At 35.9% G+C, this 26731-nt stretch overlaps 1 long non-coding RNA gene across 2 annotated transcripts; it reads right to left on the bottom strand.

The window, feature by feature from the left end:
- Positions 1-208: 208 nt before the first annotated feature.
- Positions 209-24848, bottom strand: LOC148947401 (uncharacterized). Of its 2 annotated transcripts, XR_016142360.1 has the most exons (4): positions 24709-24831; positions 18745-19019; positions 7711-7896; positions 209-340 (listed from the first exon to the last, which is right to left on the bottom strand). It is a non-coding gene; the product is annotated as an uncharacterized LOC148947401 (long non-coding RNA). The 2 variants fall into 2 exon arrangements; XR_016142359.1 differs by lacking the exon at positions 18745-19019 and having other exon boundaries at positions 24709-24848.
- Between the last annotated feature and the right edge of the window lie 1883 nt (positions 24849-26731).

Below are 26731 nucleotides of genomic sequence, written 5' to 3'. Positions count from 1 at the left end.
TAGATAAATAATTAATAAAATAATCTAAAATAGCCTATACATAATATATCATATTTATAAGAATATGTATAGGTATATATATATTATATAATATATAAATAATATATATATCAATATAAATATGTAATATCAATAAATATAATGTAGTAAATATTAGTAATAAAATAAATACATAAATTAATTAATATTTAAATCTTTATTATTATATTTTTTGATAGAGATGATAATTCAGAAACTATTGTAACAACTGATGATGGTGAGAAAATAGCGCCCCTGATCTCGTCTTGAATCAATTAGCCAAATTCCATAGCTGCTTCTGTAGAGTAAAATTGACCTTGAACTGAAAAGGAAGATGAAATCTGAATTAGTTCTATATGGAAATGGATCTAAATTTGGAATCTATTAAAATCGGTCTATTATTAGATCTAGCTAATTTATGTGATCGGCTTCAAAGATAGTGATAAAATTTAGTTAAATTTTTGTCCAATTAGTATTACGTAAGAGTGGCGTGGAATAGGAAATTTTAAATCAAGAATTTCAGATTTAAAATATCTCTTCTAACAATAAAAAAAAACATTTCTCCTAGATACATTGTTTAAAGGATAAAATTTTTTATTTTTTTTTATTTTAGCAAAATGATATAGAGATAAAGTTTTTCGTTTGGAGCATTTGGGATTTTTTTTTGTATTCGGGAGTTTTGGGAGGAAGGGAATTATAGGAAATGTTTTTTTTTTTGTGGTGAATTTTCGTAAATTTAGCTCCATCGTGGAAGGGGCAATCTGCGAAGAAAGAGAATCTTAAAAAATACAGCCGGATAGGTTTTTAATATTGGTAGTTAGATGTAGAATACTCCACAAAAAATTATATTTAGTTATACATTTTTTAAACTACAGGATCAATTGACAAGGTAATAATTTTTAATTACATTAATTTCAAATAACAACTTCCACGAAATATGTTTTTAAAAAAAAATTTAAAGAGATACATTAAACCAAAAGCGAGCAGAATTAAAAAAAAAAAATTCCAGGCGTAGAAAAAAAACATGAATAAATAAATGAAACCCAAAAACGAACAGAAATTGCAATAAATAACCGAATCAACTCCAAAACGAGCAGAAACTAAGATGAGTGGGGCTGAAGACTCCATGCCTTCTGAAGAACAGAACATAATTTGCACTTAACTGAAAACAATCCTTATTCCGAGCTGAATATTCCTATTTCTTATAATATCGAAAAAAAAAAACATCATACCAAGAATATTAAACAAAACAACAAATGAATATTGATTCACAGTCTAATATACATATACATATATTCATTCCTTAAAGTCTTAATAATTCTGAGTTTAATTAAATTTTAAAAGTGAAAGCGTTTAAAATGTATTTTGTTTTCAGTAAAGTGTCACAGTCTTTAGTTCACAATTCTCTTCAACATTCCCTGAAAGTTTCGCTGTAATACCCTTAGCTCCAGTAGTAAAGTAATAGTCGTCGCGGTAGCAGCTGTAGCAGTAGCAGTCGTAGTAGTAGTTTTAGTAGCAGTAGTTGTGTTGGTATTTATTGTAGTGTGCACATTTTGCTTTTTGTCTGGTTCAACATTACCCTTGATATGTCCTGAAAGTTTCAACTTAATAACCTAAACCATTCCTTGGATACTACTGATGTACCTTTTTGATAACCTGCTTGTACAGGGTGTGTTTTAATTTAGTTCAATATCCCCCTAAATATTCTCTGAAAGCTTGAATTTCCTACCCTTAGCCTCAGTAGTTGTAGTCGCAGCAACAATAGTAATAGTAGCAGAACTAGCCGTAGAAGCAGCATGCACAGAGTGCCCTTTAGTTAGCTGAACATCTCTCTCAACACGCCCTGAAAGTTTCAACTTAATGCTCTAAGCTATTCCTGAGAAATTGTTCATATATACTTTTAGAACCTGAATGCACGTAATGTGTTTTGATTTACTTTAACACCCCCCAAATGTTCCCTGAAACATTCCCCTTATTATCCTTAACCTCAGTAGAGATAACAGTCGTATCAGTCTTAATCGTATCAATAGTAGCAACATGCACGTAGTGCCTTTTAGTTAGCACTATCACTAGTAGCAGTAACAGTATTAACACGTTGCCTCTTGGTCAGTTGAACATCCACCTCATCAAGCCCCGGAAGTTTCAACTTGAAACAATTAACCGCTACGAACATCCTCTTCTTCAGGCCCTGCAATTCTCAACTTGATACAGTTAGTCGTTGCTATGATATTGCAGATATGTCATTTTGATAGCCTGTATATCCAAAGTGTGTTTAAAGTTAGTTCAACTTCCCCGCTCCCCAACACTTCCTGAAATTTTATCCTTAATACTCTTAGCGTTATTGGTTGCCATACAATCACTTTAACTCTTAAAAGGGCATCAGAACTTTAAGTTTCCCATCGAATGAGCTCCTTCCAAAGTTTCTACGACAAATCCTTCTATACGAAGTGCTTTGGTGAAAAAATAAAAGAAAATATATAATAAAACATTGTGCCCACTTCGCTCTTTTCTTAGGCAGCGCAATAGCGCTTCTAATTAGGGGGTTTGAAAGCCCCCTCCCCCGAAATGTTTGTCCGACTCCTAAAAAACCTAACAAAAATGAATATAAAAAATTTTTTTATACGTTTTTTAAAGTTTTTTGTACCCCACCCCGAGAATTTTTTTGTACCTCCCCCCCAGGGAAGGAGGTTACAAAATCCTGGATACGGCCCTGATTGTAATTATTGAATTTCGTTCAATAGCACTTATTAGAACCTATCAAATTAATTATTTGCTTATTGTGCATCAGAGCTCAATAAGTTGCAATTTGTTCTTTTCTAAATAGAAAATCCTTGTTAATTTTCTATCGGGATAAACTAATAACATTCTTTCCAGAACCTTTCTTAAAAGCATTTTAAAAACTTTTCAAAATTACTCGCGTGAATTAAACTTTGTTGTACAAACCAAGTTCAAAAGAGTATAATATTTGCAATTATTCAGTTAATACTTGCAATTAGTTAATATAATATAATTATTTTATTTTTAATTTTAATATCATGTAAATATATAGTTAATATGAGCTACAATGAACGCGGGGCAAGATTTTTTACCTTTACACAAGATTCTATCAATGTGAGAAAATATAATTTGTGACAAACTTGCGCTCATTTGCCTTTTTGAATGTCATTTTTAACATCAAAATCAGGAAAAAGCCCTGAATCTTAACATAGCGTCAATCGCAATGTGCCACTGAATGCGTTGAAAAGGTCTACATTCAGCGGGGTCAAATCGTAAAAATAAGCTGGGGGATCAAAATTCAATGCCTAGAGGGAGGGGAACTTGTCGTTTTTTTTGCAGTTTCTTCAATGAAATAATTAAAAAGAATATTTATTATGAAACTAAGCTAGAAAAATTAAATTTTTTAATCTAAGAGGGGCAGAAAATACAGGGTAAACAGCTCCCCCTCCCTAAAGCAATTGACAACACTTCCTACATTTTAGCATTCCCCCAGAAAAATAAATTATATTGTTTAATAAAACAAGGTAAAGGAGAATATCAGGAGACCATTTCAAAGACGCTCTAAAAAAAGTCTCAGGTAATTCTAAATAATCGTATATACTTTTTATCTCATTCATAAAGGTCTATAGCTTCACTCAACATAATGGGTCTATATAAAGTGGCCTGTATGTTCATCCATTAGGGGGTGGGGGTGCGGGGGAGGGGAAAATGAGCAAAGTACCTATAGAAATGAAAATTTAGTATTTACGATTGTTTTCAAGCTGTTTTGAGAATTTCTTAGGGTTTCCCTCGAACGGTCCCACTCATCTGTACATTTACCAAAAACAAAACAGATTTCAGCAATTTTAACATGTTCGAAGATAAGCGAACCCACCTTTTTCAGTGTTTTGTAGTTCTCCAGCGTTATTCTTCTTTTTCGGTCATTATTTTCTGGATAGCCTACTAAGTGATTTCATTTTTTTGTTTCATGTTTTGGCAGAATTTAAATTCAAACAGCCCTGTATGCCTGATAATCCATAGCTGCAGATGAGCTTAATAAATCATCATGCAAACCGAATACTTACTGAAGGCTTTCAATACCATCCACAAACATATGCAAATGATTCAAAGTAGTAATGGCGCTAATTAAATTCCTCTTAGCACAATCCAGTTGCTTTATATCCCTTGTAATTTCGCAGACATTCGACTCCGATTTTTCAGCAAGTGTTTTTATAACTTTGATCTTGTTGAACAGCTGCTGAATCGCACGCTGGGATTCAATTAACGCTTCTTGACCTTCCTAGTATTTAGAAAGAAAACTAATTATAGTCAGATTTATAAAAAGGAACCTCCAACCTTCCGTACCACAAGAAAGGTACCAAAATAGTGAAGAAAAAGGTGTTTGCCTCTTGTCGGGATTGCAAACAGTCTCAAATAAGAGTTCATCCTGCATTTTTATGACCAATTGACGAATTGAAGAAATATTTCATTAAAGGGATAGGGGATATTTAAGGCGGTTACTCCTCCTCCCACGATACAGCCCTGATTTTGATGTATTCTGTGTACCTTCTTTGGCAGGTTGCACCTTCTTTGAACCTAGCCCTTCAACCTTTTCGGCAATGGATTTATTACTGGTATTCTAAATATCTCCTCAGCCCCCCACCTTGGGCAAGTAATTCCTGGGCTAATAAAAATGAGGTATTATTGACCCTAACGCAATCAGCAGATACATTAAAGCTTACATATAACGGAATCAATGGATGGACAGCCATGGTGTTCCCTTTTAAAATAGTAAAGGTATCACGTCTATACCTTGCACCTTTTTGGCGTACCCTCTCGGCAACGGAATCAAAGCAACTCCGACAAATTTATTAGCAGGTATGGTAAATATCTTCTCGGCCTCCCCCCCCCTACCCCCTGATGATGTAATTCTTGGGCCAATAGGAGATACGGTATTATCGAGTCTAATGCTGTCATCGGCAGATGCACTGAAGCTTACAATAATGGAATCAATGGACATGGCGTTCCCTTGCAACGCTATTGAAGCTGACGGGCGGCGCCACTCCCAATTTTAGATTTTTGCGCATTAATTCCAGTGATTTTTTGTGAAATAGTGCAAGTAATCGAAGAACTAGCCCTCCTAGCTTCATTAAGTGCATTTATCATGACGATCCAATACGAAAAAGCCGCATTGCACAAGGTTAATACCTTTTAATTGGTTGCAACGCCATCTATCTTTGTTAAACTCAAAGCCCACCTGCTGAAAAGATTTCATTCCCTACTTGAAGTCAAAGTCAAGACGTAGATGTTCAGCAATGGCCGAAAAGCAATTCTTTTATTTCGTTTTGTGTCATTAATCACGCTTAGTGTTTTGTTTTTCATGTATTGGTAAATCCTGCTTAGTTTTTTTTTCCTGTGTTGGAAGAAATAGCGTAATTTAGTTGAGGCTTTTGCCAATACTATGAAAGCTGTTTTTAACTAAATGAATCTTGAAACTTTAAGACAGTAAATGCATCGTTTTTTATTGTGTGTGTATTTATCGTTCATGTTAGTGTATTGTGTAATTATTTGGGTAATTATTGTGCACGTGTGCCTATTTTATGAATTTTGATTTTGTTTTATTGTCATTTTCCGTCTTTCTCTCTTCTTTTTCTCTTCTCTTATACTCCGTTTGGTATTGTGTTTGCAACAGGTCATTAATAAATTCAATTAAATATATATTGTTGAAGGACAAAACTGGGTATATAGACCCTTCATTCTCTCTTCCATCACCATTGAATTCTAGTAGAAAGGTAGGCGCTTACAATCTTGCTTGGACTTGAATCGTACAATGATTTTTTATCATTACAATTGGAATCATATCAGTCAGATAAGTGGGACCGCCTCCAACAGCAAGCAATTCAGCAAGCAAAATTATTCGTTCTCCTAGAGCTTCCTAATATGAAAGAAAAAATCTGTAGGAGTCGTTAGACAAAAATAATAAATTAAAATAATTCAAAAAAAAAATAAAAAAAAAATAAAATAAAAAAATATAAATAATAAATAAAAAAATAAAAAAAAAATAATACTTAAAAAACTAGAATGCAAAAAAATTTCGCAGTCATGTAACACTGTTAATCCGGACTCGCGCCAAATTTTTGTATGTAAGGAAGGAATGAAAAGCAAAATCTAATGAGATTCTGGCATCCAACCTTGTTTCTGCCTGTATCGCCATAACATTTCCAACAAACAAAATCCACAGGGGAGATCAGAAAGAAATAAAAACTATAAGTTCTATGGGAACCAGCGCTTGCCCCCCCCCCCCAAAAAAATAACCCTTTCAATGCGGAAAATACCCCCACGCAGAAATATCCTCCGGAAAATTTTCCCACGTGAAAATACCAGAGACTCATACCAGTTATAGATGTTAAAAAAAAATCAGTGAAAACGAGTAGAGAAACTCAAGGCTTCACAAAATGTGATCAAACAGGTAATTTAAGGACAATAGTAAATCCTCACGACTTTTGCAGCTTCTTCCAACGTTTCAGTGTTCAGACGTTTCCAAATCCACATTGAGTTCGTTTCACGCAACCAATCATTAATCTCCTTATTAAGAATTACAACAATATAAGACAATTTTTTGTTGGGAAGAATTTCACATTGAAATTAATTTACTCTTTCAAATGAATTAGTTAATAACCCGTCAAATTTGGCAAATTATATAAGAAAAACAAGGGCTGAAATAGAGGAAAGTAGCACTCTTATTAGCTTCTTGCCATTCCTTCAACAAAAAAAAGCTATAGTGGATATTAGCAAAGAAACAATGTCACAGACTTAAATAGGGAGAAGATATTTGATACTGAGTTACAATCATAGATTTATAAATATAAGAAAAGAGAAATCCAAGGCAATTTTTGAATGAAATAAATAGTGAAAACTAACGAGAATCTGGTCTCCATTCTTTTTCTTATCTTATGGTAGCAACATCCCCCATTAATCCAAAAGATATACATCTCCAAGGTATCTCCATTAGTATTTTACTTTAGCCTAGCTATTTTGCAAGTTTTATTGGTCAAAACAAAACGATATTCTTCTGTAATACGTAATAAATACAAATTCTATGCTCCTTTTTCTGTTTATTGGGGTGTTTTAATATATATTGCTATACTCTAGGTTTGTTTCTCAAAAACTGTTATTCGTTTTAGAGAATTATATCTTTCAACTCAATATTGCTGCTGAGATGTCGCAACCCTGTACCATTTAAAAATTTAGAAATTGAAGCTCTCTAGGAGGACACAAACCCCCTTGAGCGCCAGAGTATGTATAAAAAAATAACAGGATTGGGTCAATTTAGAAAGTAAAATAGGGTCGTGTTTGTTTGGCCAATTTTTTTCGATAAAAAAATGGGCCAATGTCATAAATGGGAAAAATTGGTGAAGAAAATTGGTCAATTGACCAATAGGTCAAACAACTAGGACAATTTATAAAGAAAAACACCAAATATTTTTGGCTGATATAGATAATTTCCCATAATAAATTATATATCTTATAGTTACAAAATGTTTGTTTCTTTCACATATTTTGTTTTTAGAATCTGCTTTCTTTAATTAGGTGTTGATATTTGGATTTATATTTACCTTGTCCCGTTCGTTTTTTGTTTTTCTTGATCTTCTTCTTCGCAAATTTTTCTGGCCAATTTGGTTAAAAAGTTTCAAAAGATATACTAGTTAAACAAACCTTTGCAGATGCGTTTTGCTCGTGTAAACTTGTCCTGATCTCTTCATCTACATTTGAAATTCTTCTTTTGGCATTGTTGATAGTATCATCAATCGACGTTAGAGATTGTTCATTTGGAAAAAGTTTGTTAATGTAGTCCACTTCGTTGAAATCAGGATGATCAAGAGGATCATCAGAAGGACAAATCTGCAATTTGAAAATAGTCATTATGTCAACCTGTATATTCGTGAAATCAACTGTGCACAGCTTGTTCGTTGAGCAGAGGTATTGTCTGCCTGTATGACAGTTGGAAGTTTTAGGGCCTCTGAGGTTGTTATTTTTCAGTTTAAGGAGATTGGGAATTTGAAATTCACGTGAAATTGACTGTGCATTGCTTGTTCCTTACTATGAGCAGAGGTATTGTCCGCCTGTTTGACAATTGGAATTTTTAGAGCCTCTGAGGTTGATGTTGTTCAGTATAAGAAGATTGGGGTCTTTATTGTAGTTGCAGCAGTTGCTGCAAATTAGCAGACAGCAAATCACAGCCCATAGCATCTACATTTAAAAACATGGTTAAAAAATAAAAACTGTTCAATAAAAAAGGCTTCCCATGTAACACTTCTTTGGAAATGGTAATTTCCACTCAGATCCATCAGAAAAATAATTTGAAATTATAACTTGAAATAAATTATTCCGAATCTCAAGGGAAGATTCAAAGCCCCTCAAGATGTCAGTAAAATAAAAAGAATCCACCCTTGAAACTGCTATTGTTGAAAAGTCTAAACTGGAGACTTACAGTCCTCCAACTTGAACAGCAAGGAAAACAATATTTTTGATATGAGCAATAAATAATAACAATGACAATTAATTGTAAACCCAATTATAAAATAGAAGAAAAATACAGAGCACCAAAAAAAAACAAAAAAACAAACAACATCCAAAGATATAACCAAAAGGGCACATTACAACAAGACACAAATATTGTCATTCAAGTTCAAAGGAGAAATGTCAACAGGATGTAAAAGGACACAGATCAGTAATCACCAATAGACCATCCCTCTAATTCAGGGGAAAAAACAGAGTCATCAACGTGGTACTTTCCCAGGAAACATGTATTTGTACACACAAAGGAAGACCCAGTAGAAACTTTAGGTACCTGCATAAGCCTTAACGAATATGAAGCCTGTTCGCATTTGTAAGCTAATGCCATAATAGGCAAATATAGCAGAAACCGGAGAGTACAACTGCTGAGAACGAACAAGCTAAAATATGTTTGTTTAAATTACCCCCCCCCCACAAAAAAAATCCCCCACGGCCCAGTAGAAACTTTAGGTACCTGAATAGGCCTGAACGAATATGAAGCCTGTTTGGGTCTGTAAGCTAATGTTATAATAGGAAATTATAGCAGACACTTGAGAGTACAACTGCTGAGAACAAACAAGTTAAATGTTTGTTAAAATTAACCCCCCCTCCCCCAAAAAAAATCCCCACGGCCCAGTAGAAACTTTAGGTACCTGCATTGGCCTAAACGAATATGAAGCCGGTTCGGGTTTGTAAGCTAATGCTATAATAGGAAAATATAGCAGACACTTGAGAGTACAACTGCTGAGAACAAACAAGCTGAAGTATGTTTGTTAAAATTGAACTGAAACGGTCGCAGCTTTGCAAAGCTCAGCCGTAGACCAGAAAATAGCTTGGTCAGCCACAACAAGCTTTGCAGTCCTCAAATAGCCTCCATAGGTTATACTCGAGTTTTGGTCCAGGAAAACACCTTTTGTTCCTCAATCTTAATGAATAAAGACTGTCGAAGAGGTGAAGTTTTAGGTGACAAAGATAATTCGAGATATAAATCCTTGCAGGAGGTTTAAAGTTCCTCATAAAAAAAAACAACAAAAAAACATTTAAGTGAAAAAAGGAGTCAAATTATAACCATTTAAAGCAAAGAAAGGCATGGATAGTAAAACTGTTGTTGCACTTTCTTTCCAAGAGTTGATTATGCCAAGCCAGAGGCTGTAGATAATCCCGAAGCGGCTTATTTGGACACAGATTAAAAATGTTTAGTTCTTCTAAAAATTTTCACAAGGATGGGAGGTGCACATGAGTTCTACTGCAATTGTTGTGAAAATGTAACTTGCGTTCAACTATTTTTGTATCGCCATATGTCTGAAGGAATATAAAAACTAGCACTTTACTGAAAACAATAAACCCAAGCAAAAAAAAATAAGAATATTGTTTTAGCAGCCAAAAAGTCATTGCACGGCTGGTTATTTGGTTTGGGAGGGGGTCAGTGGCGTGACTCTGTAAGCTCAGCCAGAGTCGACCCAGCTCTAAATGGGTACCTGGAGAAATCTGGGGAAGGTAAGCAGAAAGGGAGTTCAAAAGCACAGGATGGCTGACCCCAAGCCCCCATTACACTTTCTGGCTGAAAGACCTCGAAACGGAGATCAGCACCGCTAGTTTTGATCTTAAGGGTCTAGTGCTGTCATACTTACTCAACCTTAAAATCATTACAGCAGACAAAAATAAAAGAATGACTTATAAGGCCATTCACTAGTGTTACCGGCCACAGTATCAATAGATAGTAACAGGGGCAGGTCCAGGGGGACCACATAGCCCCCCCCCCTATATCTTTCCGGCGCCCTCATGTTTTTTTTTCTTTACTCTTTTTATAAATAAACTTTTCAATTTGGTCAATTATTGGCACCCTTGTCAAATTGCCCCCCCCCCATGATTTCACTCTAGGTCTACCTTTGGCTAGTAACATAAAATTTTAAATTGTAGGCACACTCTAGTACCACTCAAAACCAAGAACTAATAAACCATAGCATAAACTCCAGAAATCTACTTAAACTGCCTACAGAGCAGATTGTAAAGTAAAGATGCAAATTTTGAAGTTGTGTCTATAGTCCTAAGACCATGGTATTTTGTGCACCAAAATGGTTATACTCCAGAGTTGTCAACAAAATAACAATAAAGTAACAATTTTAAACCAAATAGAAAGCCAATTATTGAATTAGGCGAATTTGCAGAACTGACACCAAATTAAGTAGATTCAAACCATATACAGCATCCTTAAATACTTTATTTTCTTACTGTGAAAATATTCTAAATTGCTTCATGTATCTAGTGCCAGGGGACCAAGCTCTGCTTTGCAAAAAGAAAGACAGTTTGTCTTATCTCTTTCACAAAAAGCGCTTTCATTTCATTTTATTCACTGTCGAAAGTAAAACCACTGTCTACACATAGTTTTGAGTACCCATTTGACAGACCGTATTTTAAACAGTTAGCTGTATGAAAAATGTGGTTCAGTCCTCCTTTCTAGGGGCTATAAAGAGAGAAAGGTTCAGATGGTTAGAGCAAGTTCTGCAGATGACAGATCGCTGAAGATCATCCTTTTTGGCAAACCATCTAAGACCAAATGAAAAGCGGGTTGTCCCCGAATGGGTTGGAAAGAGGTCATAAAAAAGGATATAAAGAAACTAGAAGTTTTTGGAAGTGTGTAACGAGGGACGCTTTAAACAGATTGCAGGGGAGGAGGAGCGTGTTCAGTTGTTTTGGCCTCAGGTGGATTGGCGCTATGGTAAGTTTTTAGTAGTAGTAGTTTCTACTACTAGATTCTTAACACTTCTTCAGTATGTATTTGCCTATCAAGGCATGTACATATGCAGGAATTCTTTTGCAAGGAGGTTCAATAGTGCCTGTGTCTGTCATATCCTATTTTCAAAGTTGGCAACAATTTCTCCTTCCTGTGTTAGTTCATGCCCCCGTCAGGTTGGTGCTCCACTGAATAAGAAAAATAACAGCCATTATGGGGTTAGTTCCATGTATTTATTGGATACTTAATTCATTATGAATAAATCTTATTCAAGATTCTTGTGCCCCAAAGAAAATAGCAAACTAAAATTTCTAACTGATTAAAGCAGCTCCAAGTTTATTTTCTGTTTTGATTTTTGGATGTGTTTATTGCAGCCCCAGTTCACCTAGTAGAGATGACTCCTTGCTTGCTATTACAATGTCAATAATCCAAATAGTCAACTATTCAAAGCATACAGTAGTAACAGGAGACTTCTTTACCAGATATTAAGTGGCTGAGTCTGTTGACCATGTGTATCTGGATATGGGGTTTCCCCTAACTAAACGCTCCATGTTAATAGGCAGCCTCAACCTGATGAGGTGGGTGGAGCCCGCCCCAGGGACTCTCAATATCTAGACAAGTCCTAGCTCTATGACCTACCCCTCATTTATCTTCCACGACCCCAGCATGTCCCTGGACCGATTTCAGACCATCGAATGAACCTTCTTGACCAAGTTGGAATACACCTCGCCACCTGGAACGTACTCACATTCAACTTTCCTGGAGCTAAATCAATTCTTTCCTTCAAGCTTAAACGCTTCAATGTAACTGGGGTTGGGCTTATATCGCCAGAGCCAAGAGATGCCTTCTCTCATATAAACAAATTTCAGATAGACTACTGATGGCTCAGCTCCAGCACAAGTGGATTATTGTATGCTATGTTCCCACCAATCCAAGTCCTGCAGAAGTGAAGGATCAGTTCTACGCAAAGCTCTCAGCGATCCTGTCTAGAGTCCCATCCCACGACATTGTCACTCTACTGGGAGACCTTAACGCGACGATAAATGACAGGGAGGGCGTGTAGAGAAATGTTCTCGGTCTGTGACTCCAGATCTACTGAATGACAACAGAAAAAGACTCCTCCAGCTCTGCAATATGCATAATCTGGTCATATCAAACACACTCTTTCAGAAACAAGATATACACAAATATATTTGGTATAGTGACGACGGCCAGACAGAGAAGATGGTCGATTATGTTATGATCTCGGGTCGCTGGAGCTCGTCAATAACAAATTGCCAGACTTATAGGTCGGCTGAGCTTGGAAACACAAACCATAGGATGGTAGTCGCCACGCTGAGGCTACTTCTGAGAGCGCGCCAACAAGAAAGACGGCCTCCCAAGTTCGATCTGAGTAGTCTGGCTACATCTGAGATGCAACGGAAGTATGCTCTCGATATCTCTAACCGGTTTAGCTGCCTCCAAGTTCTGGACGACCCTGAAGTAGCATGGAAGTCTTTCAAAGATAACATACTCGATTTTGCTGGCAATACGATTGGCCGCAGCAGACACAAGAATGAACCTTGGATATCCCAGGAGACTCTGTCCGTGATCGAGCTGCACTGGAAGGCCTGCTTAGCAATGAACATACCAGAGTACAGACGACTCAACGGCCTGCGCAATAGCCTACTGCACAGAGATAGGAAGACCTTTGTCGACAAGAAAGCCAGTCTCAACGCTTCTGAACGCCGAGGCAGTTACTTATCCCGACCCAGGTCTGATTCAAGTAGCCATAGCCACACCCGAGTTTACTGCTGACCTCGTATCGCAACTGTTTATCACTTCTGATATTCGAAATGCTGTAAAACTGTTAAATAACAATCGATCCCCTGGTGTCTGTGGTATTTCTGCAGAAATGCTCAAGTACAGGGGTGCAGCAATGATTCTGGTGCTCCAGCTAATCTTCTCAGCTGTATGGACGAAGGAAAGCATGCCGAATGACTGGCGTGCTGGCATCAAATTGCCGCTCTGGAAACGCAAGGACAGCTGTGAAATCTGCTCCAACTATCGTGGGATCAGGCTTCTCTCCATTCCTGGTAAACTCTTTGCCATGTCACTCCTGGAAGGTGCTCCACCTTTTTGCATAGAAAGAGAAGAGTCCAGCAAGCTGGGTTCATGCCCGGTAGGTCGACGACGGAGCCAATTTTCATTATGCACCAGTTGATTGAGAAGACGCAAGAGTTCCACCAAAAAGAATACATTGCATTTGTGGACTTTAAGGCTGCCTTCGATTCTGTTGATCTCCGTTCATTTTGGCTGATACTGAGAACTTCGGGCCTACCCCAGAACTATGGGCCGCTCCCGAGCTTTTCAGCTGCATAATAGACCATGTTATGACCAGCACGACGAATCGCCGTCAGTTCGGAGACCAGCAACTCTCTGATGCTGACTTCGCTGATGACATAGCGCTAGTTGCAGACACTATCGAAAAGGTCACCAAAGCTCTCCAGGTGCTCTCAGGAGAAACCTCGACTAACATATCCTCATCTATCCTATTTAGACACCAGCTTCATAACTGGTTAAGGTTGGGCAAAAAGAGCACCCTCTTCCTCATGCTCATTGACTATGCCCCCCTGAAAACCACCATAATTTCATAATCATTTATTATTGAACATACACAAATATCTTAACCTCTTTCTGAAAGATCTAAATCAACTTACAGGATCCAATACCATTAGGGAGATCCTCTATTTTGGTACTCTAACTAACAAAAAAAATGATATAATTCTTACTTTATAATATGCAGCAAGTATCACTAAATCATATTTCCTTGTTTTTTACTATTTCTATTTGTTTTTGGAGTCTTTTTTCACTTATGATCACACCTATCTGTTGATTAAGAGTTCATGGTGTTAAGACCACTTTTTGGATTTAACTAATCACTAATAATCGGTAAAGGATAATAATCTCTTCTTGACCAACAGCCAATATTTTGAAAATCATTAATTCGGTGGCCAAAGGATTATGGTTTGAATAAGCTTTGCAACTTGAGAGAGAATTCCCTTGGGACTGTGAATTTTCTTATTGATATTTTCATAGCAGTGACCTATATGATATATATGTCAAGATCAACCAGTGAGATTATAATTAGGACTATCCGATGTTTATAGGCAATTACACTGCAATAAAGGTGACAAAAAAATATAATCCGTATTGCTGAAGACCCCTCCAAACTCTGCAAGTATAGCAAGCCTACCAAAGCCTAGAGTGCTAGTGTGCCTGAAAAAAAGGGGGTTGAATATTTCACAAGGGAGTTCAGTGCTCCCACCCAAAGCACGGAGGAATTTTATGAAAAACAGCTTGACCTTCTTCTTTTAAATAAGATGAAATCTTTCCTGTTTGTGTCGCCAAGTTCATTCATTTTTTGATTCTGAAATTAAAGAAAAAATCTTCCTCTTGTGTTGATTCTATTTCAGCTAGGCACCTGCAACTTACAGGCTCTTTAATGGAGCAGCATTTAGCACTACTATTTCAGATGATCCTTGTCTGTGGTGAAGTCCCTTTGCAATTTTGTGTTGGACAAATAACTCCCATACTGAAAAAAAACCCTTCTCTGTGCTTTTCTTATCATCCCATTACCGTTTAGTGTACTACTTCCAAGCTCTTTCAGTAATTTTTGATAAAAGACATTGAAGAAAATTGTTTTGCCCCTCTTTGTCAGTTTGAGTACCAGCAAGGCTTAGGTAGAGAGCATTCTCACGTTCTGCTTATAAATGTGCTGAAAGATATTGAAAAAAGAGGTTATTTCTTAGTCTTGTGTGCACTTAATGCTGCAAGAACCTTTAACTCTTGCATATTTTTGCAGGTTTTGGTTGAGGCCCATTTGAAAGGTATTGATGCTGTGATAATCACTTGTTAAAGATACATGTATAGAAATCTGAAGGCTGGAATTAAAGATGGTAGTCAACTATTTTCAATTCAAAAAGGTGTACGCCAAGGAGCTCTGACTTCTCCAGTTTTGTTTAATAATTGTGTTACTAGTGCTCAGGATAAGTTGAACTTTACATTTATCTTCAAATGAGTTGATCTTTTGTTAGTTACGTTTGCAGACAACTTACTGAACTTTTCCTGCACTTTCCAAGGATGCTCTTCAACTTTTGAGCTTCTCCAAGATGAGTATGAACGCACTGGTTTGAGCTTTAATATTGATAAAACAGTTGTTCTACCATTAAACTATAAAGGGAATGAAAATTCAATAAGTATATCCGGTTCTGAGGCTCCTTTAACTAGCAGCCTTACTTAGCTGAGCATACCTATTGGACCAAACCTGAAAAAAACTGTAAACCTGGCAATGAAAAACTTTGCTAGTAAGATCTGGGCTGTGTATGCCTGCCTGGCTTCAAATGTGTTGTATATGAGTAGAGCTCACCATTCTCAGTTATATAATAGCCTGTCAGTTCCTTGCTTACTTGCCCTTGCTCCTGTTTGGTCTTTTTTTAATTCTGGTAAGAGAAAGCAAGTTCATCACCTTTATTTTAAATTTCCAAAGTATTTAATGGAACTTCCAACTTGGACAAATAACTCTTTACTGCAAAGAAAGTATCAATTGGTAAACCCAGATGGGGTTATTGAGAAGCGCATTTGTGATTTCTCTACTGAATGCCAAAATTCTTCACATCTTTGGTCATTTCTGTTTATTCCTTGTTTGTAGTTGTGTGTGTTTTTATTTCTGTTATTTCTTTTTTTGTTTTTCTTGATTTTTACTCTGTCTTTTCTGGACTCTGCCCAGATTTTTGTGATGGATTATAAAGAAAATGATTGATGATATTTGGTCACTATTACCAAGTGGACTTAAATTGCATCTGTCCCAGCTCTCCCCAAGTCAAAAGGTATGTGACTGTGCTGTAAACATAGTCATAACCCTATTTTTTTTTATTTTGTGTAAAGTGTTTTAACCATCATTTCAACAACAGAGCTGAAAAGATTCAACACTGGATCTTATTTCACTCTGAAGTGTGAGTTAAGGAATTATTATGTTAGCTTTCCTAGGGCTATATTTAGGGCCACATATCCTAGGGCTATATTAGATCATTAGGGAGGAGCCTGTGGATGAATTGTCAAAAACATAAACAAAAAAATTAAACAAATGGTAATTTTTTTAGTAGTTCATATTGTTGACTTACAAGTAAAGTGAACATACCACTTGATGTCTTTTTTATGCTCTTTACAAATACAATAATTGCTTCTATTGCAAATTCAAATTTAACCACTCCCACCCCTACCCCCCCAATGTGCAAATATATACCCTGAATTGTAACTACACAAATAAGTTATCAACACTAGTTAAGCTATTGAAAAGTGGTTATAAACATATTATTAGCTTATAAATAAGTTGTTGAAGAGTAACATATTCCAAAAATACTTATTTATAACAACTGAAACCTCATCTATTAGGCAACTCAAATATAAAATGTTTTCCTACTGTTTCAAGTTTTTCAAATGCCATCAACAAAAATAGCCATGAATTTCGCAATTTAAAACTTTGCCATCAATAATTCATTGTATATTCCAATTCAGAATATATATTTGCACATTAGGGAGGTGGGGCTGGATAAATTTGAATTTGCAATAGAAGCAAGTATTATATTTGTAAAGAGTATAAACAAATGCATCAAGTGGTATGCTCACTTCATTCATAAGTCAATAATATGAACTGGAAAAAATTTAGTAAACTAACTTAAAAGCCATCCAAAAGTTTCTCTCTTTTTGTTCTAGCATGTCCTCTTATGAAAAGCTGCAATTCTAAAACTTTACCCAGTGGATAAATTTGTCAACTATAGCCATATATGAGGCCATAAAGTGAAGGGAGTGTGGTAAATTTTTACCAAATCATATTATTGACTAACAAATAAAGTGAATATACCACTGCTCTCAGATGAAGCCTCGAAAGTTGGACTAAAGATCAAGTGGCAGAAAATCAAAGTTATGCTCCTTGGGCCCCCACATCCCGTTCTACTGTAAAGGAAGTCAACATCAGAAGCAACCAGGTAGATGTCGTTAAAGACTTCACTAACCTGGGATCTTTATGTCTAGGGATGACTAGATCACAAAAGAGCTTGCATCTCAAATAGCAAAAGCGTCAGCACTTGTTGCGAGGCTCAGCAGCATCTGGCAAAAGCCAAACATAAGCAACTTTACCAAAATGCGCATTTACAATGCGTCAGTCAGCGCTGTGTTGCTGTATGGAGCAGAGACGTGGCCAGCTGCAAAATCTATCCTCATCGCCGTCAATGTCACACAGACGAAATATCTCTGAAGAATCGAGGGACTTCACTGGGCTGACTTTATTAGCAACCAGACCCTGCTTTCACGTAGAGCACAAACTCCGTCCTTGGCGCAGCTCACCCAATGTACTGTTTGGTGGTACTGCCACCTCTTTTGCATGTGGATATTTTTGCATGTAGGTTTTGCATGGAGTGATATTTATTGCTAGAAACAGTTGAGAAACATAAATCAGTGAAATTTGTGAGAAAAAACAAGAACACTTCCATTTATCTCCAAACATGTACAAAAAGATATCAACAAAAAGAAGAGAACATGGACAATTTATAAAAACTCTTTATTCCCAGATAAACTGGAAAATTTCAAACAAACTAGACATCATCTCAGAATTTTGACATCAAAAGTAATTGCAGAATATGAAGAATTTTTAGAAATAAGAGACAAAACAAGATCCCAAAAAATTTTGAAAATGGGCATCACAGAAAAAAACAGGTAGACACTCAGTGACCCATCTAGCATCCAGGTCAGTTGATTGCTAACCCTAATAACATAGTAAATTTACTAAGTGAATAGTTAAAGTCAGTATTCACAACCCCAGATGATAAAACTCTGCCAGAAGAGCCTAATTACCAAATTGATAGCCCTATACCAACCCTCAGTCTTGATTCTAAGTTTGTCAATAAGCAGTTGAAAAAGCTGGATAAAATAAGGCAACAGGTCCTGATGGCATTTCCTCTAGACTTTTGAAAGGCCAACGCCTTTGATAAAGTGTGTCACAGAAAACTGAAAATAAAGATGCATTCTATTAGTATTAACTCATTTGCAACCAGCTGGATAATGGCCTTCTTGATAAACAGGAAGCAAGTGGTCAAGGTTCATGGTGATAGAGGCCAGTCTTTCTTTTCTGAAATTGCAACAGTCATCAGTGGAGTTCCACAAGGTACTTTGCTTTGGCTAACATTGATCAATATCTGTATTAATGATATCCCACATGTTGTCCTAAATAAACTTAGCCTTTATGCTGATGATTCCAAAATAGTTGACCCAATAAATGAGACAATACCTCACAAGCTGGTATTAACTCTCTAAATGGGCAGAGAGTTTCTGCCTTGAACTAAACATAAAAAGTTCAGAACTATCCATTTTGGAAAAAGTAGCCCTGGTTATGAATACAATATAGGTTCAAATAAAGCACATACCTCAACTTATTTCAGCTGCAACTGAAGATAGAGATCTTGGACGTAACAAAGATAAAAAGTTGAAATTCATATCCCATACAAGAAGGGTTAATAAAAATGACAATCTCCTCCAGAGCTTGACAGACCATGTTAAAGCTGTACAAAGCCCTTGTTCAACCTGTCATAGATTATGGAATGACTGTCGCCTCTCTATCAGTAAGGGTGATGTAGCTGCCCTTCAGTCTATTCAAAAAAGGCCACAAAATGTATAGAAGGGTGCAGAAGTCTGGATTATCCTGGAAAATTGAGAAAGCTTAAGCTACTTTCATTAGTATATAGAAGACAAAGGGAAGATATGATCATGACTAAGAAGTTATTAACCAGCAATTGCCACTTCCAGAACAATTTCAACATCTTATCTCCAAATACACCCAGTACAAGACTAGAGGTCACTCATTGAAATTGTTCTGGAAGTGAGCCCAGATATGTACAGCAAACCACTTCTTCTCTAACAGAATTGTGTCGTACTGGAATTCTTTAACTGATGAGATGGTAACAGTCCCTACCACCAATGTATCACATTTGGAGTTGATTGAGGCTGAGTGAAGCAACCATGAAAAATAAAGTGGGATGCTGCCAATTGGGGCCACTCCCATTACTCACCAGCAACATCACGGGATATGCCTTAGTCACTGGGCAATGTGATTTAAGATGATTCTGCATCAATTCTGCCTTAGTTTTGCCCCTAATTATCCAGAAATTACTTTTTTAATTCAAGCAAAAGAAACACCCTAAAAAGGACAGGCATCAAGCATATCAGATAAACATGTCAAAAACGTGAAACATTTTATCTCTTACCCTGTTTACTCACAGTTGCATTGTTTCAACCTTCACTCGCTCTTGTAACCAACTGTAAAATTTTTAAGTAAAAAGTTAAAATAAAAAAAAATCATATAATTTAAAATTGCTTAAAACAAATTTCCTGGTAGCACTTGCCACCTCCCCCAAAGAAATTTCCTGGCAGGGCTCATACACTCTTTGAGGCTCCTTCTACTATCAGCAGTAAATTAACACTCTATGATGATGACTTGAAGCTTCTCAGGGCAGCCCAGTCATGTGAAGATCATGCCCTTCTACAAAATAATCTGGAACTGCTTGGCCAATAAGCTAAGGCTTGGCTTCTTGAATCCAATGTTGCCAAGTGCCATGTCAAAAAATCCTTGTTGCTCTTATTTTCTCTCAGGCCACCCAATCTCCTCTGTAAATGTTGATCAAGATCATAGAGTCACTAGACAATGAATTAAAATTCAGTACCCAACCTAAGGTTTATTGTTAGAAAAGCAACCATGACATTTGGGAAGAGCCTAAAGTAAGGAACATAATGGCAATAACTTTTATTTTGTTAAGATGTTTCCTTCACCAAAGCTTTAACTCTATATTGCCACCATATTACCCTTGTAGTGTTATATAGCATAGAGCTATATCTTGCCTTGCTATGCGAGGTTTAGGCATGATAATAAACATTACATTTTGAAAGAGAATTGACAATGGAATCAAATAGTGGTTAAACAACTTGAATAACCAACTTATGCCATTGCTTCCTTTCTCCTATACTAGAGTAGCTCTATCAAATTTGAACTGATCTTTATTCCAGCTGTGCATCAAGTAACATATCCTCATCTATCCTATTTAGACACCAGCTTTCATAACTGGCAAAGGTTGGGCAAAAAGAGCACCCTCTTCATCATGCTCATTGGCTATGCCCCCTGAAAACCACCATAATTTCATAATCATTTATTATTGAACATACACAAATATCTTAACCCCTTTCTGAAAGATCTAAATCGACTTACAGGATCCAATACCATTAGGGAGATCCTCTATTTTGGTACTCTAACTAAAAAAAAATAAAAATGATATAATATGCAGCAAGTATCACTGAATCATATTTCCTTGTTTTTTACTATTGTTATTTGTTTTTGAGTCTTTTTTCACTTATTATCCCCTTGATCATACCTATCTGTTGATACAGATTTTCATGGTGTTAAGATCACTTTTTGGATTTAACCAATCACTAATAATTGGTAAAGGATTATAATCTCTTCTTGACCTACAGCCAATATTTTGAAAATCCTTAATTCAGTGGCCAAAGGATTATGGTTTGAATAAGCTTTGCAACTTGAGAGAGAAAACCCTTGGGACTGTGAATTTTCTTATTGATATTTTCATAGGTTCTGAATTTTATTCAAAGAAATTTGCTAAGCAGAATTGAGGAGGATATTATCAAAAGACATGGTATGGAGTTTTTTTACGTGAACATAGTCAAAGAAGCTAAAAGTTTACTGTGGCAAATAAGTGCACCTGAATCGGATTGCCCAGTACATAAAGGGGAACAATGCACTTTCTAGTCATTTTAGTTACATTATTTCTCTGTTAAGATCTCTTGACAGTAGCAACACTTTTTTACCTATGTTTATGATAAAGCATCCTACAGAGGTGCCATGTCTCCCTGCAAATGCTTATACTTCTTTACTCTCTAAGTTTAATGAGCTACAACAAGTGGTTGTTGAAATGTCAGGGTAACTTGACAATTATCAGTTGAATTTTCCTCAACTTCCAAAACCTACCCCAGCAACTGACACTCATACAACAGTTATTGTCTCTAAAGTGCCTTCAGATCTGTCTGATCCGATTAAATGCATATCTGTTCTTGATCAAATAGCTGGGCATGAATTAGTTTGTAGTGTGAAACCTGTTTAAGACATATGGTATGTCAATATCAATAAATCTGCAACTGAAGATTTTTGTACATCAGTTCAGAACTTTATTACCAGAGCAACAGTTAAAGTATGATCCAAGTGCTTTTTTGGGATTCTCAGAGGTTTCCAAGTTGATGGTGACCTTTCAGTTATTAATAGACTGCAAGGTATAATAAGTACAAATCAACTGGGCCAGACTATGTCAGTCAAGCTTGAATTTGAAGACTCCTTCACTCAGTCTGCTTATTTCAAAGAAGGAATTAAAGTTGGATATGATTTTTTTCGAATTCACGTATTTAAAGAAATACCTAAATGCTGCTTCAAATGCTGATCATACAATCACTTTCAAAGTGCTTCCACCAGCAATTTCCCGAAATGTGCCAGATGTGCTGGGCCACATCTTTCTACTAAGGATAGTCCTTGTAGTGTTGCTCCCAAGTGTGTTAACCTTGGTAAAAATCATAGTTCTTATAGCCTGTTGTGCCCTGTATCTAAGGAACTAATGTTGCACTCCCACTTTTTGCAATGACTTTGGAGTTTTCAATAATATTGTTTAATATTAATGGTACAAGGATAAGAACTTTGTTATTGATGAGCTCTACAATGATTTTGATTTGGTATGTTTACAGGAGCATCTTCTTACAGACTTTAGCATTAACGTTTTGAGTCAGAGCCTTCATCATGATGTCTTTTTTACTACTGCCAGAGCCACAAGAGGCCGACCATCTGGCGGGCTAGCTTGTGCTTTTAAGCACAATCCTAATTTGGTTTTGCTGGTGATTTTTTACTTGGATGAGTTTTTTTTGGGCTGTTTGTATGGGCACTATAGTTTTCATTAATTCTTATCTGCCTTATGATGACTGTTCTTCGAGATTGATGGCTAGATATGCTAAAGCCTGTAACACATTGAAGTTTTAGAATTCTTTCTATTTCTCTAGATTATATGATCATTGGTGACTTAAATATGGATATAAATAACTCATCAGTGAGAAGTGATTTGTTGTTAGATTGCCTTCCATCTTATCATATTATACCCAAAACTCATCTGTATTCTTATATTCCAACTTGGACAAGTAACTCTTTACTGCAAAGAAAGTATCAATTGGTAAACCCAGATGGGGTTATTGAGAAGCACATTTGTGATTTCTCTACTGAATGCCAGAAATCTTCACATCTTTGGTGATTTCTGTTTATCCCTTGTTTGTAGTTCTGTGTGTTTTTATTTCTGTTGTTTCTTTTTTTGTTTTTCTTGCTTTTTACTCTGTCTTTTCTGGGCTCTGCCCAGATTTTTGTGATGGATTATAAAGAAAATGATTGATGATATTTGGTCACTATTACCAAGTGGGCTTAAATTGCATCTGTCCCAGCTCTCCCCAAGTCAAAAGGCATGTCACTGTGCTGTAAACACAGTCATACCCCAATTTTTTTTTTTTTTGTGTAAAGTGTTTTAACCATCATCTCAACAACAGAGCTGAAAATATTCAACACTTGATCTTATTTCACTCTGAAGTGTGAGTTAAGGAATTATTATGTTAACTTTCCTAGGGCTATATTTAGGGCCACATATCCTAGGGCTATATTAGATCATTAGGGAGGAGCCTGTGGATGAATTGTCAAAAACACAAACAAAAAAAAACAAAACAAATGGTAATTTTTTTAGTAGTTCATATTGTTGACTTACAAGTAAAGTGAACATACAACTTGATGTCTTTTTTATGCTCTTTACAAATACAATAATTGCTTCTATTGAAAATTCAAATTGACCCACTCCCACCCCTACCCCCCTAATGTGCAAATATATACCCTGAATTGTAACTACACAAATAAGTTATCAACACTAGTTAAGCTATTGAAAAGTGGTTATAAACATATCATTAGCTTATAAATAAGTTGTTGAAGAGTAACATATTCCAAAAATACTTATTTATAACAACTGAAACCTCATCTATTAAACAACCCAAATATAAAATGTTTTCCTACTGTTTCAAGTTTTTCAATTGCCATCAACAAAAATAGCAATGAATTTTGCAATTTGAAACTTTGCCATCAATAATTCATTGTATATTCCAATTCAGAATATATATTTGCACATTAGGGAGGTGGGGCTGGATAAATTTGAATTTGCAATAGAAGCAATTATTATATTTGTAAAGAGCATAAAATAGGCTTATGTTCACTTTATTCATAAGTCAATAATATGAATTGCAAAAAATTTACCAAACTTAAAAGCCATCCAAAAGTTTCTCTCTTTTTGTTCTAGCATGTCCTCTTATGAAAAGCTGTCATTCTAAAACTCTACCCAGTGGATAAATTTGTCAACTATAGCCATATATGAGGCCATGAAGCAAAGGGGGTGCAGTAAATTTTTCCAAATCATATTATTGACTTACAAATAAAGTGAATATACCAAATAAAATAAAGTAATTTTATTTCTGATGTGAATGAGAGGTAAGTTTAAAATATCCCCTCAACCCCCTAATGTTCAAATATATACCCTGAATTGGTATATATAAGGTTGGGGGCTAAAATTCATTCCCAAAAAAAATGATGGTCAATATATACAAAATCATATTATTGAGTTAGGACTAAAGTGAATACACCATTTGATTCCTTTTTTTATGCTGATTACAAATATAATAAGCATTTCTATTGGAAATGAATTTCAGCCCCCCCCCCATATATAGGCTATACCTAACCTAACTTAACCCTGAATTGGCATATATAGGGGGAGGGGGCTGAAATTCAATTTCTGATAGAAATGCGTATTATATTTGTAATCAGCATAAAAAAAAGGCATCCACTGGTGTATTCACTTTAGTCCTAACTCAATAATATGATTTTGTATATATTGACCAAAATGATTATTATATTTGTAAAGAGAAAAAAAAGGCATCAAGTGGTATAGCCTATTCACTTTAGCTGTAACTCAATAATATGATTTGATAAATATTTACCCTGAATTAGTATGTAGGGGTGGAGGTAAAATTCATTTCTGACAAAAATCATTATTATATTTGGAAAGAGCATAAAAAAGGCATTGAGTGGTATATTCACTTTATTTTTAAGTCAATAATATGATTTGGTAAAAATTTACTGGAGTGCATTGTCAGAAACAGTCGTGGCAATCAGATAGAACCCACAATGAGGTGGCCTTTTTAATAACCCTGGCCTATATTTATTTCACCAAAATGTTTTATTTATAAAAGCCCTAGCCCTTGGGTGTTACCTTGATTACTGTTGGTATTGATCTAGCTCAATCCTTAAAGAAAATTAGCTGTAGGCTGTAAGTAGTCCTTGGGCTTGATGAGTGCAACCCAAGGTAGTGAGAAGGTGATATCTTAAATTTTAAAACAAACTTGCACAGCTTGATGAGTTTTAAAACAACAGGCTACCTTAAACCAGGGCTTTCACTCTCGAATCTTAAAATTCGGGGACAAGTCTAATTCGGGGAGTTTTCGGGGACAAGTCTTCAGGATTCGGGGAATTTTTGGGGAAAAAATAAAATGGAATTTCGTTGCGAAAATTTGGAAGCCAAAATTGGTTTTAGCTTCATTTTCAGGCTCAAGTAGGGCTTGGACCCGCATAGTCAATCAAGCCGTTTACAGAGTAGGTTTTAGAACCAGAGCACGGGATTGGAAACCATAGCTGAAAACACTTATTGCTGAAATTGCGGTGAAAACTTCAAAATTGTCTAAGAAAAAATAGTGAACACATGTGAACTGTAAATACCAGTAGCAGTTTTTCATTAAGTCGTTAATCTCAGTAGTTCATTAATAATAATTAAAAAAATATATTGTCTGTGGTTTCTAGATAGGTAAATTAAACAGACAAAATTCAACTTATAAGTATGGGGCAACATTAAAACTCAAAACAAACAAGAACTAAATTGACACATTATTGGTTTTTCATGCTGATTCTAAGGTTTTAGGTGTTTATCCCTTTCCCTCCGGAAAATACTCCCGCGGAAAAAAAACCGGGGTACTTATTAAGAATCTAGAAATGCGCAAAGACCCGCATCTAGAATCTAATGAAATCCTAATAAAAAACAAGTTTCCGCTGCCTTGTGAGGTATTGCTCACTTCATGAAAAATGTTTAGACTTTAGTTTTTTGGGGGTTGAAGGGGCAAAAAAGATACCTACTTTAGGTTAGGTTATCTGTTTAATATATGCTATGCTTTACCCCCCCCCCCCGCAATGTGCAATTGTATAGCCCAAATTTGTTTCTAAACTATTATGTTTTTATCATAGTTTGTTTTATTTCGTTAGCATTAGCGAAAGTTCACTTATATACAAAAAACCGGAAAATACCCCCTCCCCCTCCCATCACGAGAATATCCCCCGCAAAACTACTCTCCCGCAGAAAACACCTCCCGTGGAAAATACAATCGGAAAATAACCACCACCCCCCCTGCGCAAAATACATTTTTACATTGTTTGTTTCTACGGTATTTAAGTATTAAACGTATTATTTTATATAATGCTAAAGAAGTCAAGTTTGGTTAATGCTAATGATATAAACTAAAATAGGATGAATATATAAGTGTTTAAAAACAAATTTGGGCTATATATTTGCACATTAGGGGAGTGGGGGTAAAGCATATCATATATTAAATACGTAACCTTACCTAACCTAGGTACCTCCCCCCCGTCAACCCCCCCACCCCCCAAAAAAAAAACAATTTAAAAATCGTAAACGCAATGCAAACTACTCTTTGCATTCCAATTCTTAATAGCAGTCTCGAAATAACCAGTCTGACGGGTATCTGTCCCGGTATCTGTAGCGTCTCCAGTTTGACATTCCATATACAGTATATAAAAGAGAACGTTTAATACTTAAGTACTGTTTCTACTATGCTTTCCTTTTCATTGGTTACCTCTTAATTACTATACAGTCACCGATTAACCCCCACCCCTCCCACCAATCCTGCGGCCATCCATGTTCCAAATTTAGTACTTATTGCAATATCATTTTTATATCAGCCCATGTAATGCCTGGACATGATGGGCTATAGGTTGCAAATCATATAAAGTTACTTATTCTTTTTCTTCGCATTAACAATATTTGGCATTATTAACAAATAATTTGTGATAAATAAGTACAAAATAATGTAGAACTTTACAAGAAAACAATTTGAGCCTAATAACCAAATTTTTACTTTAAGCTTTAATGGACATTTTCTTATGAATAATATCTTTGGGGTCACTTCCGTTTAAATCCCTTATTCCCCGACCTTCTACATAGTCTATAG

Source organism: Artemia sp. Qi Xiang Cuo, chromosome 10 (genome assembly GCF_049724085.1).
Source record: "Artemia sp. Qi Xiang Cuo chromosome 10, ASM4972408v1, whole genome shotgun sequence".
Classification (NCBI taxonomy): Eukaryota; Metazoa; Arthropoda; class Branchiopoda; order Anostraca; family Artemiidae; genus Artemia; species Artemia sp. Qi Xiang Cuo.
This window is presented reverse-complemented; position numbering and strand designations above follow the sequence as displayed.